The sequence below is a fragment of the Aristolochia californica genome, unplaced genomic scaffold (assembly GCF_029961685.1).
Source record: "Aristolochia californica isolate CCGP_79_NKW_82.1479 unplaced genomic scaffold, dmAriCali1.0.hap1 SCAF_12, whole genome shotgun sequence".
Lineage (NCBI taxonomy): Eukaryota > Viridiplantae > Streptophyta > Magnoliopsida > Piperales > Aristolochiaceae > Aristolochia > Aristolochia californica.
The window spans coordinates 14,613,740-14,633,603 of NW_027181793.1; the positions used below are offsets into that span (position 1 = coordinate 14,613,740).

Sequence of the window (19,864 nt, forward strand, 5' to 3'; positions counted from 1 at the left end):
TGGCAGATCTGGGACCGTAACAACTGGTATCAGAGCAGGAACACAATGGGTTATTCTCTATCCCAAAAAGAAATTATTATTCTGCACGAGGTACGTGATTCAATGGAAAAAGTATGCAAAGAACTGGGAGAAATATGAACATGGTATGAATCTTCCATTGAATGTTTAGCAAGGGAGCCACGCGCGGCCGCAGAAAAGGTCATACGACCTGAAATCTCCGAGCATGAAGTACACACAAAAGGAAAAGCAGTAGAAGTTGTTTCAGACGAGAAAATAGGCCACGGGCCAGAAAAATTAAAAATTTTGTCATGTATACCAGCCAAAGTCCCTGTGGAAGATTTGGGTGCCGACCTCAAATCCGGACCGGCAGAAAGGCCATGCTTCAGAAAATTTCAAGATTTTCGCGCAAGGAAATCCAAAGCTGAATAGCGGCGACGAAGATTTTTGGAAATCGGCAACGGAGGGGTATGCTGCCAAAATTCCGTCGGTAAGGGTTGATTTGGGTTCGACCTCAAAAAATAACTCTTCCCTGCAAGTAGAATGTCTTCCAGAACAGCAGACAGAAAAATCCCGCTCCGACTCTGTCTCGGAGAATCAGTTCGATCGTCCCTCCACTATCTCGGAAAATATACAAGCAGCGAAGCCACAAAGGGCTGCTATTCATCACCCGAAACTAAGGAAGAGGCTCCATCGGCGCCGTTGGAAACAACTCCGATGGGATTTGGCTTCTGATCGACGGCTATTACACTCATTCTACCTCTCGTTAGACCAGCGGGAACCCATTTTTGACAGATGTTGGGGTAAGTCTCTGCGACCTACTAACTTCATTCAATCTTATGGGAATATGGGGAAAATAATTGTATAGGGAAATTGTTCTTCCATCTTTCGGGAATTTTCAACAGGCTATTGTTCACCGTCAGGGAAAGGGAAGGTTGGAAGGGACGTGATTGAAATTCCTGCACATTTATGACAAGTAGCAGAGAAACAGTGCACATTGCATGGAATTTCGACTGGTGTGTATGACTTCCGAGAGGGAATTTTTTTTGGGATGCTGTTTTATCTTTCTATTGACATGAACAACAATAGTGTGCATGTTTCGTATCATTTTGGCAACCTTGTGTTTAATATTTTGGATGATTTGTATGCGGCTCAACCACTGTTTGTCAAAATTCTTCACCCAGGTGTGACTTTTGGTGATGAAGTTTTGCTGGGTATTCAGGGTAGGGTTGCACTTGCATTTTTTGATTGTGGAATTGCAAGTGGTGCTGCCAGAAGAGCTGCATCCACAGCAAGAAGTCTTGTTATTAAGGCTGGGGATGGTCCAGGCCAGCACCCTACACAGGCTCTGTTGGATGTGTATAGGATCGGAAGAGAGATAGTCAAAGTAGATGGCATTCAGGTTGCATTAGTGGGAGATCTACCAAATGGCAGGATTGTTCACTCATTAGCTTATCTACTCGGGAAGTACAGTGATACGAAATTCTACTTTGTGGCTCCTGATGTAGTAAAGATGAATGATGATATCAAGGAATACCTGACATCTAGGGGGATTGAGTGGGAAGAAAGCACATATCTGATGGAAATGGTGGCTAAATATGATGTAGTCTATACAACATGTATTCACCGTGAGAGATTTGGTGCGAGGATTGATCTTTACAAAGAAGCTCGTGGGAAGTACTTTGTGGACCGTACCAATGTGAATGGATTGCAAAAACATGCTGTAATTAATGCTGCTCGTGGGGTATTTAATGGTTTAACCATTGGCACTCATTTTGCCTTGGATTCAAAATTTCAAAATGAACATATCTCAACAGAGGCTTCTGGGCTAACACCTATGCCTGGTGTTCCAGGCATTGTGGGAATATATATGCTTCCTTCTATTGAGTACATAGTTATTGTGCTAGCTGTTTTAAGCTGTGGGGAAGCATTCTTGCCTCTGGATCCTTTGTGGCCAATGGATAGAGTTCTATCTATTATTTCTTCCTAAAAAATCCAACTTATCATCAAGCGTTCTCACCTATTTGATAGAAATCCTTGTGAAGGCAGCAAGCAGAGAATGTTTTGTTATGTGATGTACACATCTGGGTCAACTGGAGAGCCTAAGGGTGTCTATGGCACAGAGGAAGGTATCTTGAATCGCTTTTGTTGGATGCAAAGCTTATTTCCGTTGCATGAAGGCGAGATTTTACTTTTCAAGACATCGATCAGTCTTATTGACCATCTACACGAGTTTTTCAGTGCACTACTCTCTAGTACTCTTCTTGTAATACCTTCTCATGAGGAGTTGAACGAAAACGCTTTTTGTCTGGTTGACTTTCTCAAGGCATATGGTGTCTCGAGGCTGACAACTATTCCATTACTTATGAAAGCTATTGTTCCCGTCCTACAAAGGCCATCACATATGCGAGTTCTGAAATTCTTACAAGTATTCATTCTGAGTGGGGAAGTTTTACATGTGTCACTCTAGCAAAGCCTTAACCAGCTATTTCCCAGAACTTTTATCTTGAACTTGTATGGAAGTACTGAGGTGTCTGGTGATTGCTTGTATTTTGTTTGCAAATATTTGTCTCAGATTTTAGAGTCTAACAAACTAAACAGAGTGCCACTTGGGTTGCCAATTTCAAACTGTGACATATTGCTTATTGGTGACTCAGACATGCCTGATGTTGGTGAATTACATGTTGGAGGGTCCTGCATATTTGTAAGTTACTTGCATAATCCTGTTCATTTATCTTCAAAATCTTCAAATTATGTGACTTTGAATACAGACAGTGGTGTTTCTCATACTCCTGCTAAGGATCTTCGTCCCAAAATATTCTATAGGTCTGGGGATTTAGCAAGAAAGTTAAAGAGTGGTGACTTTGTCTTTCTAGGTAGGTTAGATCGGACAATCAAAGTTAATATACAACATGTTGCTTTGGAGGAGATTGAAAGTGTTCTATGCGGACATCTTGATGTGGTTGATGCTGCTGTAGTTGGTTTTTTCAAAAATCAAGAAGACTTCACTCTTCTGGTGGCTTTCCTTGTGATGAGTCGGAAGGATAAGTTCTGTAAAGAACATTGGTATCAAGATGATAGCATGTCTGCATGTGAAGGATTGGATTTGGCCATCAGAAATTGGTTGGTCCAGATGTTAGAACTAGTAATGATTCCAAGTTGTTACTTCTCATTGGATTCATTACCTATTTCTACATCAAGAAAGATAGACTATAGTTTGCTGGAAAGTTCTACATTTGGCTTGAAACGTTCCAGAGATGAAATTGATAGCAACGATAATCCTGAAAACTTCCACCACAAACAGTGTTGTTGTGCCAAGGACACCATGCTGCCAAACTGCCAAGGACACAGTGCTGCTATGGCAGTGAAGAACTCAATACTGCCCAAAGACCACGCACACAGTGATGCAGTGACAATGCTGAATGAAGTAGGTGTGGTTCATGCTGGACACCTAAATAACTCTTTGGCTGTTCTCTCCCATAACCTGGCTGCTGCAGCAATTACATCATTGGCGACAAAGATCATTGGCACTAAAACTCAGGGGGACAAGAATGTTGGGTTTTTTTTTGGATGATGGCTGTTTTCAAAATGTATTTGTGTCAGACCGGGTTACGGGGTGGATGGGTGTCAAGAAGGATGACACGCTCACTACTGATAACTCGAGCCCAGTAGGTGATGGTGTTGGTGCAATCCTCTTTATGAGAATTTCAATTCCAGCGCTGACGGCATTACCATTTCTGGGTGTATTATGCAATTTTACTGCTGTTGCTGTGGAGCCTTATCCAAGGGGCATAGATCAACCGGTTGAAATTTTGGCTGCGGTGAAAGCGTTGTCTGGGGAAGTCATTCCTGCATTCCAGATCATGGTGTTTCACCGTCTTGGGGTGTGCTACCGCAAGTAATGATGAGACAATGTCCAAAAAAACAAAAAACAAAAATTAATAATATATATATATATATATATATAATTTTTGCTACTCTGGTTGGATGCTCTAGTTTTGTCGTCCAAGGGGCTGCCATAGATATCGCGGTTGACACGCGAGATTGGAGGGAGATGTCGGCATACAGACCCTACTTTCGAGCTTGAGGACAAGCTTGTTCTTCCAGGGGGTGTAATGTTATGCACGAAATAACATTATTATTTAAATTATTTTTCTTTAATTTACTTTATTTTATTTCAGTTGTAGGCCACATGGGCCTTTTTGGAATATTTCATTTATAGGGGTATTTTTGTAATATTTTATCTTAAACCCTAAAAAGGTGAACCCTATTTATGGGGTAAGCGTAATGAGAAAGGCAAGCTTTGATTTTAGGTTAATTTTAGGCTAAACAGGCTTGGAGCTCTCCTTACGAGTTCTAGGGTTTTCAAGCTCCCATTTGGCTTGATCTTCGTCTTCCTCTCCATGCCTTTCTACGATTCCATGTGGGCTCCCTATAATAACCCGTGATAGATCTGGGACCATAACAGATTGTGTTTCACAGTAAACACCCATTTGTAACCAACGGGTTTCTTATCTGATGGAAGTGGGACTAGAGCCTATGTCTAATTTTCATAAAGTGCTTGTATTTCTTCATCCATTGCTGTATTCCACCCTGGATGTTTGAGAGCCTCCTGATAGGATTGTGGTACAAATATGGAAGAAATAGCAGAGAGAAATTGACAAAAAGCATGGGACAAACGATGATGAGACACAAAATTTGATATGGGATCAGACGTAGAGAGTATGGTGCATGATCTAGATTCTTTTCTTTGTGTGATTGGACAAGTATCATATTGTGGGACAAAAACAACTGGAGAAGATGGACTTACCTCGGTGGGATCCATAAACTCAATAGGTGTGGTGTTAGCCGGTGTTTCTGGGGGCTGAGAAGTTTCTGTAGCACAGGGCACAACCGGTCGAGGAGAACCTGGTACTAAAGATAAACCTGGAGGTGCATTGTCAACATAGTATGGAGAATCTTCAAAAAATGTGACATCCCTGAACAAAAGTAAACATTGAAGAGTGGGATTATACAAACATAACCCTTTTGTGTACGAGAGTATCCTAGAAAGATATACTTGATAGATTTTGGATCAAGTTTACTGGGTTTTAGGGAGGAAATATGGACAAAACATTGACACCCAAAGATTTTCAAGGGTAGTGAAAATGGATCATCATTTGGTAAGAATATAGAGTAAGGAGATTTATTACCAAGAACGGAAGATACAAAATGTAATAAATGTCTGTTACCTGTAAGATGCTTGGATGCTCCTGAGTCAATTATCCAGGATGAAGATGAGGTAGATAGCATACTTGAAGCAGTGGTGGTTGTGGTATTTAATGAGGAACTTGGAGAAGAACCCATCATTTTCTAAAACAACTCATATTCTTCATCAGTAAAATTTTTCTTTTCAGTTGATTTTGTGGGCTGATCCTCCTTTGTATCCCCTACCAAGGCTTGATTAGCCTTTGTCAAGTATGAGTTGTCATTGGCACTATAACATATTTCTCCATAGTGACCATTTTTTCCACAACAACTCCTTTCCTTGTAATAGCATGTATCGATAGTGTGGCCATATCTCCCACAATGAGTGCATTCTGTCCACAAATTTTCCCTGCTTTTGATTAGCCAACTAATCACAATGGTATCATTTTTTAACCATTTGTTATAAAAATTGTCTTCTTGATCAATAGGTGGTCCATGGTTGGTGAGATGACCAAGTAAGTCCTTTGTTATAAGAAACCTCCGAACTGATGTGGACCAACTCATAAAATTTGATACCCTTCGTAAGGGTATTGTGGTAATTCTGAGTATACCACCTTTGCTACTAACATTTTCTTTAGCCATAATAGGCACTTCAATGTAAATAATTCTCCCAAAAATTCTAATCAAAATATCCAAGTAGTATTCTTCAAATAACTTGGTGCATGGAGAAATTTAGTATTGACGCTAAACAATCATTATTCTGATTTTTTTCTATGTAAATAACCACTCATAATAGACTCAATATCAATCTTCTATATCAAGGGAATCTTGTTCCCACGAAAAAAGAATTTTTTTTCAACAATTTGATCATGGACTAGTCTCAGTTAACAGAAATTCCAAACCGACAAAACTGTTTTGATAGCTTCTTCTAGATTGAGAGGCATTCATATCCAAAATATCATAAGATAAAAAAAATTCACATACTCCTCTTTTAATCATCTTCTAAATCTGGATGAAAAAAATTCACATACTCCTCTTTTAATCATCTTCTAAATCTGGAAACCAGTAACATGAAGTAATAAAAAAATAATGAATGAACTTATCTCACGCTTTTTTATCTTCCTTCACAAGGAGCCTTCTATGAGTGGTGTTGATCATATCTTCTTGGAGCATTCATTTTGATGTATGGATCCTAAATTTAATGCTTTGATACCATGTTGAATTTAGGATCCCTTTTTCCAATATTCTGAGCAAGGGAGGAGAGAAATAAAAAGGAGAAAAGGGGAGGAAGGCTCTCAGGTAGAGAGAAGAAGAGAAGAGGAACAAGGTGTGTGCCAAGCAAAAAGAGAGAGATTTACTCAAGAGAGAATTTTAGAACTTGATTAATTCCGAATTACAATACCTCTATTTATAGTAGAGAAAGTGACAGGGTCCATATACAACTAACCTTTAAATCTCCTAATTACATTCCAACTCTAACTCTCTAAAATAAGTCTATCTTGAAAGGATAACACAATCTAATAGAGTTCTAATAAGTTGAACTATAACTCTTCTTAAAAAACGTGGAAATAAGGGAGGATGTGAGCTTGTTGTTGTGGGTCCCACGTGATCTTCCAGCTCATATTGATAAGATTCCAACTTGTGGTATCTTTGTGGGTCCCACTTGATCTTCATGTCTTCTAACTATTTCAGCTTGTGCTTCTTATCTTCTTAACTCATACAAGCTTGGGTGAGGACTCTTCTTGGCATCCCACATCCTCATGGTGGGTCCCACATTGTAACAGAGAATTATATATCAAAAGAAATATCTATAAGTCTATTTTCTTACCTACTCAACCAATTCTAGATATGAGCTTTTTATAAGGAGATATTGATCTTGGAAGAGTCAATGGTCATGCTGGAAAAAAGGAGAAATTGTGTTTAGTTCGGCCAGATGACAGAGACCGAAATCTATCAGAATATTTATCTTTTGGTAATTATATGTTATGAAGATAAGTTATACTTGGATGAAATTTATTTAAGTCTAGTTTCAAAAGGAGAAATTTTTGTGTCAATCTGATCTATCTTTAAAGATATATTTGCATTGGAAGAATCAAAGGTCGTGTTGGTATTCTATTGCATTGAAAAATCCGAATTTATGCCCATTGTTTTGAGTCACCTTTTGAGTTGATATATCAGGAAAATATCTCACTTCTCGCTAGTTTGAATGATTATTTATACATCTTTGTTATTTGGGCTTATTTCTACATCTATGATATTTGGTTCAAAATGGAATCACTGCCATTACATCCTAGCTTGAAGGGGAGAAGTAAAAGAAGTACAAGAAAGAGGTATTTTATTCCGTATGTTGTGGATAAGTTTATGTGATCAAAATATTCAAGAAAGGGGGAGCACAAAAGATGAAGCTTTTGTATTTAAGAAAAATTATTTATATCGGATTATGATTATTTCATGGGTACTTCTACAAGGTTTATTATTTTGGTTCGTGTTATATGTGTTGGAAGATGGTTGTGTTATATTCACCTGCAACTATTATGTCTCTTTGGGGACATTATTATTGAAGAAGAGGTGGCCTCAGTATCCTTTCTCATATCATCGTTTATTTGACCCTGTAAAAAATATCATGGTTGAGAAACCATAATGGGCCATGTAAAAAATATATATATCACGGTTGGGAAACCATGATGGAGGATACCCTATAAAAAAATATCACAGTTGGGAAACCATGGTGGAGAAACTTAGTACCATGTCAAAAAATATCACGGTTGGGAAACCATGACGGGCCCTGTAAAAAAATATCATGGTTGGGAAACCATGAACCATGACGGAGGATACCCTTTCAAAAAATATCACGGTTGGGAAACCATGACGAAGGAACTTATTATTACATCTATGTTATACCCCCCTGAATTGGCCAGTTGGGCTTCATGGAAGAGAGCACCAGCGTGAGGGGGAGTGTTGGACGATTGGAGTATTGCCATTTTATACAAAAAAATTCTATACATTATTTGTAGCAAGCTGAGAGTTTTTTATGTTCTCTCACCCCCAACTTGAGGGGGAGTGTTGGAAGCTAGGGCCCAAGCCCACACGACCAAGGAAGACCCACATATATAAGAATACTGTAAGATGGGCCACACAACCAAGGAAGGCCCACATATCTAAGAGTATTGTAAGATGAGCCCAAGCACATAAGAATTAGGACCCACCATGATTACCACGAGCTGACATCCTTATCACATAAGTTAGAAGATCAAGAAGGAATCACAAAGATAACCACGACCTGACATCTTTATCTTATGGTCACGTCATGGAAGAGTTATAATTTGAGTTATGTTTGTCTTCTATTTATATTGAATTATTTAATTATGCTAAGGCTTATCCTTAAGTGTTAGAGTTTGGGTGTAATTGGGACAAGTAGTTTTATTATAATTGGACTCTACTACCTTCCTCTATTATAAATAGATGTTCATGTACTCCGATTATAGGAAGTTAATGAAGTCAATGAAGTATTTCTCTTTTCCATAAATTCAACAGGCTTTTATAATTATTTGGTGCCTAAATATACTCATTATTTTTATATTTTGATTTAGGATGCAAATAGAGTTGTTAAGTGCAAAATGAAGTTAATTGGGCGATTTTGAAATATTTCTACATTGCTTCATAATTTGGGCATACATCTCTCATTAGAGCTTTGATTGAGATGATTCAAGATGATATGGAATTTCAAGAAAAGGTTCTACAACTTTTATGTTTTGAATTTTTAGATTTACAGGTTGAATCCAGGTCGAAATTGGGTTTGAAGTCGCATCACGTACAATGTGACATCCTCGAACGGGAAAAAGGGGGAGGGGGTTGGATAAAAGGAGGAAAACCCTAAACCTTAAGGGACTAAGAAGAGAAGGAGATACAAGGAGAGTTTGGCCGACCCTCCTCTTTTTCCCTTCTCCAGCTTTTCCTCCCTCTTTTCTCTAGTTTTTCCTTCAATTTTCTTGTTGGCCCAGTGTGGCTAAACTTTCAGACTTGGTCAAAGGAAATTGAAGCCATCGAAATCAATAAAACTGTGAGATCTGATTTTTTTTCATCGTTCAATTTATGTTTTGAGTATCAGATGTTCTTCTATATTTTTTTTCATGATTGTCTGTTTAATCACTAGGAGGTCTACTTGTGAGGCAATTGAGATTTGATGATTTGCAGCATCAAGAATTATTACATCTTAAGAAGAACATTGGAATAAATTAAATGCAGCCACTTGTGCTTGTGTTGTTTAGTTTCATCGATCTCTCTAATTCTTAAGGCTATTGCTAGATTAAACCTTTAGCGCTTGTCTTGGGTTGTTTAGTAGTTAGGGTTAATTGGATGGCTTATTTTCTAATTAACTACGACTAAGGAGAGATAGGAAGATAGTTCCAAATGTGATTACTCAAGTGCGAATTGATATATGCTTGCAACCATGATCACTTGTGAAATTGTGGATGTTGACTTTTGATTGATTTTGATATTTTAATTTGAATTGTTTCCTAGCTTTTTTTTTCTTAAAAATGTTTTCGTTATACTCAACACCCCCCCCCCCCCCCCCCCTATCCTTGTTCACGAGGCATAAAATTAGACTAATCACTCTTCGTGGGAACAATCCTTACTCGCAATGCTACATATATTTTTACGAGTATAGGTTTTATTTTTGGTTGCCTGCAACAACACGCTATGTGCCATGGCTTTGTACTCTCCTTCTACACTAGACCATGCAACTATATTTTTCTTCTTGCTTCTCCATGTAACCAAGTTTCCCTCCAATCATTGTACAATATCCTGAAGTATATTTTCTGTTTATCTGGGGATCCAGCCCAGTCTGCATCTGAGAATCCTTCTATGTCGAAGTGACCACGGTTCTTATGAAGAATTCCTCTTCCCGAAGCTCCTTTCTAATATCATAATATTCTTTCTAGGGCATGCCAGTGATTGAACTGTGGCTTGTGCATGTATTGACTTACCACACGTACTGCGTATGATATATCTGGTCTTGTTACACAGAGATAAATAAGTTTTCCCACAAGTCTTTGATATTTTCCAATATCCACATCTTCTCCAGTACCTGCACATAATTTGTATTTGAGTCCATAGGGGTTTCTATTGGTCAACACCCCATCACTCCTGTCTCCTCCAATAGATCAAGAACATACTTCCTTGGAGAGAGCACAATCCCATGTCTGGACTGTAGTACTTCAATATTTAGAAAATATAAGTAGTTCAAGATCTTTTGTCTTGAAATCTGCACTTATTGTTTCCTTGGTTTCCTGGATGCCCTCGGGATCACTACCGGTTAAAATAATATCATCAACATATACTGCCAAAATTACCATGCATTTAGGTATGTTTTTAATAAATACGGAGTGATCTACCAAACATTGGTAAAATCCAGCCTGTATGAAGGCTTGGCTAAAATTTTCAAACCATGCTCGAGGAGACTGTTTTAGACCACAAAGGGATTTCTTCAATCGATATACCGACTCCCCCTCAATCACATAACTAGGTGATTGATGCATATAAAATTTTCCCTTGATATCCCCATTAAGAAAAACGTTTTTCACATCAAGTTGATATACCTGCTAGGAGGAATTAGCCACTAGAGATAATAAAATACGTACCGAGTTCATTTTGGTCACCGAAGAGAATGTTTCCTCATAATCAATTCCATAACACTGTGTATAGCCTTTAGAAATGAGGCAAACCTTAAGGTGAGCAATGGACCCATCTAGATTGTGTTTCATAGGCATGAAAGGATTTAAATATGGATGGTATTTCAGAACATTCTTTAAAGATAAATAACTAAGTGGTACAAATAAAATCATCAATAAATATAATAAAGTACTTGATTCGATAAATATTTGAGACACTAAAAGGTCCCCATACATCTGTATGAATCAATTAAAAAGGAGTAATACTTTTAATTTATGGACGAGGTGAGTATGTAGTCCTTTTGAGTTTGCTCAGTTGACAGACTTCACAATTTAACTCTGACCTTTCTTTACGTGTAGGAAAAAAATGATGAAGAGATTGTGCGGATGGATGTCCCAACCGGTTGTGCCATAGACTTGTCTTAGTCTCATTGGTTGAAACAATATTTATTTTACGCACGCCTAGGTAGTAGAGCCCCCCATGTTCACGGCCTCCACCAATCACCTACTTCGTTATAAGATCCTGAAACACACAAGAAGTGGGTGAGAAGGTGATGGAGAAATTAAAATATTTTGTGAGGTGACTAACAAATAAAAGATTCAAGGGAAAAGTAGAAACAAAAGAATATCTGTGAGCGGAAGTGATGGTGTAACAGAAGTGGATCCTTTCCCTAGAACTTTAGTTTGAGAGCTGTCAGCTATGGTAACAAATTTATGTGAGAGACAACGAGAAACTGAGTGTAGTAGATTTTTGTTACCAGTGACATGATTAGAAGCCCCTGAGTCAATTATCTAGGATCAAGAGGAGGCAGATAGCATACCTAAAGCGGTGGTGGTAGCAGTAGGTTAGGAGGAACTTGGAGCATAACCCATCAGTGTTTGCATTTTTTGCAATAAATCATACTCATCATCGATAAGGGTTTTCTTTTCTGTTGATGTGGTAGCCTAGTCCTCTTTTGTATCACTTACTAAGGCTTGATCAGCCTTCGTCTAGTCCAGTTTGCCATGGAATTTATAACATGTCTCTATAGTGTGGCCATATCTTCCACAATAGGTGCATTCCTTGTAATAGCATGTATCTATAGAATGGCCATATCTCCCACACTTAGTTCATTCCTTGTCATCTGTTCCAACCGAACCATTCCTTCCACCTCTTCCTCATCCTCTTTAATTTATGCCACAGCCTCGGCCGCGGTCGGATGATGTTCCCCTATTCTCGGAGTACATATCGGATGATACTTTAGTAGTGAAAGAAAAAGCGTCAGGAATATGAAGTAATGTGGCATATACATCATAAAAAATGAGAATAGCAGAAGTGCTAAGAAATTGACTTTTAGCAAATTCGAGATACAGTTTAATGTTTGCAAGGCATATGGCAGTACTAAGGCTTCTTTCTATTTTTATTGGATAGAGACATCCATGGAGGGCTGATCTATTTTCCAATCTGGAAGAAGGCATCTAAAGTGAGCCAAATATTCATGGATATTTTCTCCTTGTTTACTATTAAGCATTCATTGAAGAATATCATATGGCCTGTGTAAGTTGCCGGAGCTAGAATACAACTTAGCACATGTCTCCCAAACTTGTTTAGCAGTATCAAGATGAATAACATTGTTGGAGACAGGTTCTTCCATGCTGTTTATAAACCAACTAATAACCAAAGTATCATTTTTAACCACTTGCTATAAAAAATATCTTCTTCATCAATAGGTGGTCCATGGTTGGTGAGGTGACCAAAGAGGTCATTTGTTATAAGAAACTTGCGAACTGATGTGGACCAGCTCATGAAATTTGATACCCCTCGCAAGGATATAGTAGTAATTTTGAGTATATTACTCTTGTGACTCATTTTTTCTTCAGCCATAATAGGCAATTCAATTTAAAATATTCTCTAATCAAATACTAATAAAAAACCAAGTAGAGTTCTTCAACCAACTCAATTAATGGAGAGACTTAGCATAGAAGCTAAGTAATCATATTTCTAATATTCAATTAATAACCACTCATAATAGGCTTAATATCAATCTTATTTACCAGAGAATATTGTTCCCATAGAATTATAAATTTTTATTCATAAATTTCAACATAAACTGGTCTCTATCAAAAACATTTCCAAACTGATAAAACTGCCCTGGTAACTTCTTCTAATCCGAGATGCATATATTTACATAATCTCATAAGATGAAGATAGCCATAAAAACATATCTAAACATCTTCAAATATGAGAAAACCAAGAGCATGAATCAATAATATAAAAAAAAAGAAACTTATCTCATGAGCTTCAATCTTGCTTCATAAAGAGCCTTCTATGAGCACCTTTGATCATACCTTATTAGAGCATTCTTTTGATGTGGGGATCCTAAATTTGATGCTCTGATACCATGTTGAATTTGGGACTCTTTACTGATATCTCAAGCAAGGTGATAGAGGGCAAAAGAAAAGGAAAGGGAGAGAGAGCTATCGGGTAGAGAAGAGAGAAGAGAAAAAAGAAGAAAGTGTTTAGGCTAGAGAAGAACTCTTCACAAGAGTGAAGGGGAGAAATACTTCACTGGATGATTTATTTTCGAGTACAAGCCCCTCTATTTATAGTAGAGTAAAGTGGTAGAGTCCAAGTACAATTAAACTACGTTTTCCTAGTTACATTCAAACTATAACTCTTAAAGATAAGTCTATCATAATAAAATAACTCAACATAATTAGAAGACTAACATAAATCAAACTAAACCTCTTCTATGAGAACGTGACCATAGGATACAGATGCTAGCTTGTGGTCATCTTTGAGGGTCCCACTTGATCTTCCAACTCATGTGATAAGGATATCAACTCGTGGTATCTTTGTGGATCCCAATCCAACTCATTCCAACTCATGCCAGCTCGTGTGATGACTCCTCTTTGCATCTCATGTCTTCATGGTGGGTCCTACATTGTAACAGAGATCATGGAGAATTATGTTGTTGGAGATCATGGGAAGGTGTATCTTGATGATGGAGAACCTTTGGATATTGTTGGTATTGGTAATGTCAGTTTGAGGATTTCAAACGGGTTAGTGTGAAAAATTCACAAAGTGAGACATATACCAAAATTGATGCATAATCTGATCTCAGTAGGGCAGCTTGATGATGAAGGTCACAATGTGACTTTTAATGGTGCTTCATGGAAAATCACAAAGGGAGCCATGGTTGTTGCACGAGGAGTTAAAAATAGAACTCTTTACATCACTTCCAGTTGAAGAGACACACTTGCAGTTGCTGATGTTGTTAATGATTCTGACTTGTGACATTATAGGCTCGGTAACATGAGTGAGAAGGAAAAGAAAGTGCTTCAGTACAAAGGGAAGCTACCAGGTTTAAAAATTGTAAACAACGGTTTGTGTGAAGGCTGTATTTTTGGTAAGCAGAAAAAGGTTAGCTTTTCTAAGGTTGGAAAGGAACTAAAGACAAGAAAATTGGAGTTGGTTTACATGGATGTGTGGGGCCTTCTTCTAACTACTATGCGATATTTATTGATGATGTAAGCAGAAAGGTATGGGCTTATTTCCTAAAACAGAAATATGATGTCTTTGATACCTTCAAGAGATGGAGAACAATGGTCGAGAATGATACAAATTTGAAGGTGAAATTCATGCAATCAGATAATGGGGAAGAATACATAGATGATGATTTCAAGCGATACTATGCTAATAATGAAATCAAGATGAAGAAGACCATTCCTGGAAAACCTCAACACAATGGTGTGGCTGAGAGAATGAATAGAACCTTGAACAAGTGTGCTAGTCGCATGAGATTACATGCAGGATTACCAAAGATGTTATGGTTGAGATTATTAGCACCAGTGCCTATCTGATCAACAGATGTCCCGCAACACCATTGGATTGCAAAATATCAGAAGAGGTCTGGAGTAGCAACGAGGTAAACCTTTCTTTGTTGAAAGTTTTGGGTTGTATTTCTTATATTCACATTGATTCTGCTGTTAGAAGTAAACTTGACAATAAATCTAAAATATGTTTCTTTATTGGCTATGGTGGTACCGAGTTTGGTTATTGCTTCAAGGACGACCAAACTCGTAAGGTTATCAGGTGCAAGGACATGATATTCAATGAAGTTGCCCTATATAAAGATAGGTTGAGAACAAAGTCTGAGAGCACAAGTGATGAAGCCAAGAAGTTATATGTGATTAAGTTGAAAGATCTTCCAGTTATTGAGATTGAGAATATTACTCAGGAAAATATACCCCCAGAAGTAAATCAGAATGTTCATGTGACTGAACTTAGAAGATCTACCAGAACTAGCAAACCACCACAGAGGTTCTCCCCTGCACTGAATTATATTTTGTTGACTGATAAAGGTGAACCAGAGAGCTATGAGGAAGTCATGCAAATTGATGAATCAACCAAGTGGGAGTTGGCCATGAAGGATGAGATGGATTCATTGTTATCCAATCTGACATGGCAGTTGACCGAGTTACCAAAAGGGAAGAAGTCCTTGCAGAATAAATGGGTGTACCTTATAAAAGACGAACATGATGGCAACAAGTGGTATAAGGCAAGACTGGTGGTAAAAGGCTTTCAACAAAAAGAAGGCATTGACTACACTGAGATTTTCTCTCCAGTAGTTGACTACTATTAGAATAGTGCTTGGACTAGTGGCAAGTGAAGACTTGCACTTAGAGCAATTGGATGTAAGGAAAACCTTTCTTCATTGTGATTTGGAGGAAGAAAATTTACATGATGCAACCAAAGGGTTTCAAAACACAAGGAAAAGAAAAAATGGTGTGCAAACTTCAAAAGAGCTTGTATGGTCTTAAACAAGCTCAAAGATAGTGGAATAAGAACTTTGACACCTTTATGAGTAGTAATGATTTCTTGAGGTGCCAGGCTGATCATTGTTGTTATGTGAAGAAGCTTAATGACTCCTACATCATTCTATTGCTATATGTTGATGATATGTTGATAGAAAGTGCTTGCAAACTAGAAATAGAGGAGTTGTCCAAGAAGTTTGCAATATAGGATTTGAATGTTGCAAAATAAATTTGTTGGAAGATAGGGCCCAAGCCCACATTACCAAGGAAGGCCCACATATCCAAGTGTATTAGGAGATCGGCCAAAGCCCATAAGACCAAGGAAGACCCATGCATCCAAGAGATATAGAAGATGGCTCACGGTCCACAGATCAAAGAGAAGGCCCATAGGCCCACATACAATGATGGCAGGACAGTAAATAAAGGGTCATCTCATAGAGATGACATTGATGTAATTAGATTAAAGTTCCAGGGTTAAAACCCTAAATCCTAAGTTCGGGGGTATTATTATAATACAGTAGTTTCATTAATCTATAAATAGAGCTTCAGAGGGAGGGTTAGGACATCAAGTCCATATCCTCTTCTTCCTCTAGTTTTCTCCCAATGGGTCTCTCTCCCATTTTCGCCATGAGCTAAATCCATGGAGTCCTGAAAATCAACAATGTATCAAAGCATTGATTTTCAGGACTCACATCTATGGTTTTTTAGGATACAGAACCCATCAATTTTTTTTTTCTTTTGCTCATATTATTGCTTAGTGTTTTCTTCATATTGTTGTTATTTTTTCTCTAGTAGACCTGGTCCGACGGATTGCTCAACGACAAGCTGAGCCAACATACTACCTCTCATGTGTTTTCCTTTCAACAATCTTCCTTCAATTAATGGCTTCTATATGTTACTGTATTGAGTTATCTGCTATGACATTGGCTTAGCTTCAGATTTTGCTTTCTTCACTGGTTTTTTTCAGAGGAACATCGCAGCAGCTGAGATTATCTTCCCACAAGCACTTAAAGTTTATCTTGTTGGTGTTGCTGCTATTTGTTGCTAATCGGTTCACTTTGCCTCTCAGTATCTTCTCTGTTTCGTAGTAGTCGTTGGGGAGCAACATAGTAAGAGTTTTGTTGGTCTACTGGAAAGTTTCTATAATCTAGTGAAGATTATTGCTTTCGTAACTTGCTCTAATACTCAGAATACAGCAATCCTACACGGCTCTCTGCTGACCTATGCTTTCTGTTTGGTGCTTTTGTGGAAGAAGAAGAAGAAGAAGATTGTTTGTTGTCATTGCCGAAGAAGAAGAAGACGATTGCAGAGAGTTTTTGCGCGTTGCTATTCTGCTCTGTTCGGCTGACGGGGAAGATGACTACAGAGAGGTGTTCAGCTTATCTCACAGCTGGCTGACTGCTCTTATTTTTGAGTTTCTAGTTGCTGGATTATTTCCGTTCTGCCAAACTGAGTTGTTCTCTCTGTTTTTCTGCTTCTGCTGGCATATACATACTGAGATTCGATCCCGTGAACTTCCAAATTTTTTTTATCTTCCTAAGTTTGAATAGATCACGAATCTATTTTAATAAACTCTTCTGCCATTCTATAGATGACGGACTTCTTAGTTCGAACCAGCTGCTCCTTTTTCCGGAAACTTTCTGATTGCAGCGACGATACCTCCCTGCCGTCTTGGTCTCCTGAGTTGTTCGGCGTCGGGAAAGAAGAAGCTGGAATTACTAGATTTAATGTTGGGAATTTCACTTAAATACCCATTTAAAATAAAATATTTTAAAAAATATCGACTTCATCAAAATATTTCTAAAACTACCCAACTTTGACCGGTCAAATGCCTATGTGTGCATTCAAAAGTGACACATAAGCTTTGACTGCTTATGTGTTGCCACATCATCTGTGCAGTAAACATAGTGTTACGGTCTCGGATCTGACACGTGGATTCTTTGGGAGGATCTGCAATCTGCCACGGGTTACGGGTCTTCCAACCATTACCATAGGGGTAGTAGGAAGACATGGGGAAGACGAAAACGAAGATCAAGCCAAAGGGAAGCTTGATACCCTAGAGCTCGTTGAGGAGAACTCTAAGCCTCTCTACACAATTAACCTAATTCTTAATACTTCAATGCTTTTCTTTTCTTATTACTCTTACCCCTTAAATAGGGTTCACCCTGTTAGGGTTTAATAAAATATTACAGAAATATCCCTATGAATAAAATATTCCAAAAATATCCCTATTAATAAATAATTCCAAAAATACCCCTATGGCCTAAAACTGAAATAAAATAAAGTAAATTAAATAAAACAACTAAAATAATAATGTTATTGCGTGCATAATATTACACCCCCTTGGAAGACGAGCTTGTCCTCAAGCTCGGAAGTAGTGTCGGTATGCCGACTCGCCACCAGTGCCGAAGTAGCATCCGCGATAGCAATGACCCCCTTCAAGATGTTTTTTTTTTTTTTTTTTTGGCCCGGTCCGAGTTAACCTGGGTTGACTCGGTTTAGGAACCCGGTCCGGTGCACGACCCCTCTTCTGCACGCCAACTTTTTTTTTTTTTTTGTGGGCCGGTCCGAGTTAACCTGGGTTGACTCTGTTCAGGAGCCCGGTCCGGCATGCGACTCAGCGGACCGGGCCGATTAAATTTTCTAAGTTAGGAAAATTTAATCGGGAGTCATCGTCTTCCTTTGGCGGCTCCCGAACTCTGCGGCCGGCAGTTCCATTCCTCACGGCACCGACGAAGTCCGGCGATTGGCTTCTTCTTCCTCTCTCCCGGCACCGACGGAATCGCATGATTTTCCTGTGGCGAATCGCAGCCCGTCGGGGCTTCGCCGCCTGGATAGTTTCCGAGACAGAGGGGTCTTGGAAACTTGTGAATCGTCGTTCCTCAGCCTCCCGGAATCGAGATCCCTTGCAGAAAAGTTGCTTACGGCGCCGACGAACTATCCTGCTTCGCCGGTGGCGACAAGAAGCCAGTTGGGGCTTCGCCGCTGGGAGCATTGCCGAGACAGAGAACCTCTGTTTCTCAGCCCCATGGAACAGAGCCCAGCGGAAATTCCGTCAGAAATTTCGCCTACGGCGCCGACGGAATTTTCTATTCCCCTCCGATTTCAGATTTTCGGTCATCCCAAAATCCTCCGGTGCCGATGATTTCGGGATTTCCTCTGTTAGGAAATCCCCTCCCCGCTGCAGCTTCTGTGTGGAGATACGCACGACGTCCATTGGGAAATGGTGAGCCTTTGCCATTTTTGAAATTCCGGTGTATCTGCCGTCGGATTTTGGATTTTTGGAGAGCTTTCTCGAGACAGTCTTCTGTTCGTCCGAGAGAGCTTCTGTGTGTTCTGTGCGGCTGTCGTGCTCGGCGAATTCAGGTCGTGTGAGTGTGTGACCTGTTTTGCGGTAGCACGTGGCTCCCTTGTCCAGCATTCCATGAAATTTTCATATAATGCTCGTGCTTCTCCAAATTCTTTGCAAAGTTTGTCCGCAGAATTGTATACCTTCTCCATGCGAGCTTGTGTTCCATAATTCATTGTGTTCCCACTCTGATACCAGTTGTTACGGTCCCGGATCTGACACGTGGATTCTTTGGGAGGATCTGCAAACTGCCACGGGTTACGGGTCTTCCAAGCATTACCATAGGGGTAGTAGGAATACATGGGAAAGACGAAAACGAAGATCAAGCCGAAGGGAAGCTTGATACCTTAGAGCTCGTTGAGGAGAACTCTAAGCCTCTCTACACAATTAACCTAATTCTTAATACTTCAATGTTTTTCTTTTCTCATTACTCTTACCCCTTAAATAGGGTTCACCCTGTTAGGGTTTAATAAAATATTACAGAAATATCCCTATGAATAAAATATTCCAAAAATATCCCTATTAATAAATAATTCCAAAAATACCCCTATGGCCTAAAACTGAAATAAAATAAAGTAAATTAAATAAAACAACTAAAATAATAATGTTATTGCGTGCATAACACATAGATCGACACGTCGTCTGCCACATCATTATTTTACCATGTCATCTGCCACGTAAGCTGACACGTCATTAAATAAAAATTAAATAATCCTCACCGTATTCCACCGCATTGTTTTTCAAAATAAGTTATTTTAAATGCCTTATGTGTCCCCTCTCATCTTTCTCCTCTCCTCTCCTCTCGCCCTCTCGCCGCCGCCGCTCGGCCTCCTCTCGCCCCCTCTCCTCTCCTCTCACCCCC

The 19,864-nt window shown here is 39.0% G+C and overlaps 1 pseudogene; it reads left to right on the top strand.

The window, feature by feature from the left end:
- Window positions 1-342: 342 nt before the first annotated feature.
- On the top strand, window positions 343-4,235 carry LOC137945459 (putative acyl-activating enzyme 19; annotated as a pseudogene).
- Window positions 4,236-19,864: the final 15,629 nt, after the last annotated feature.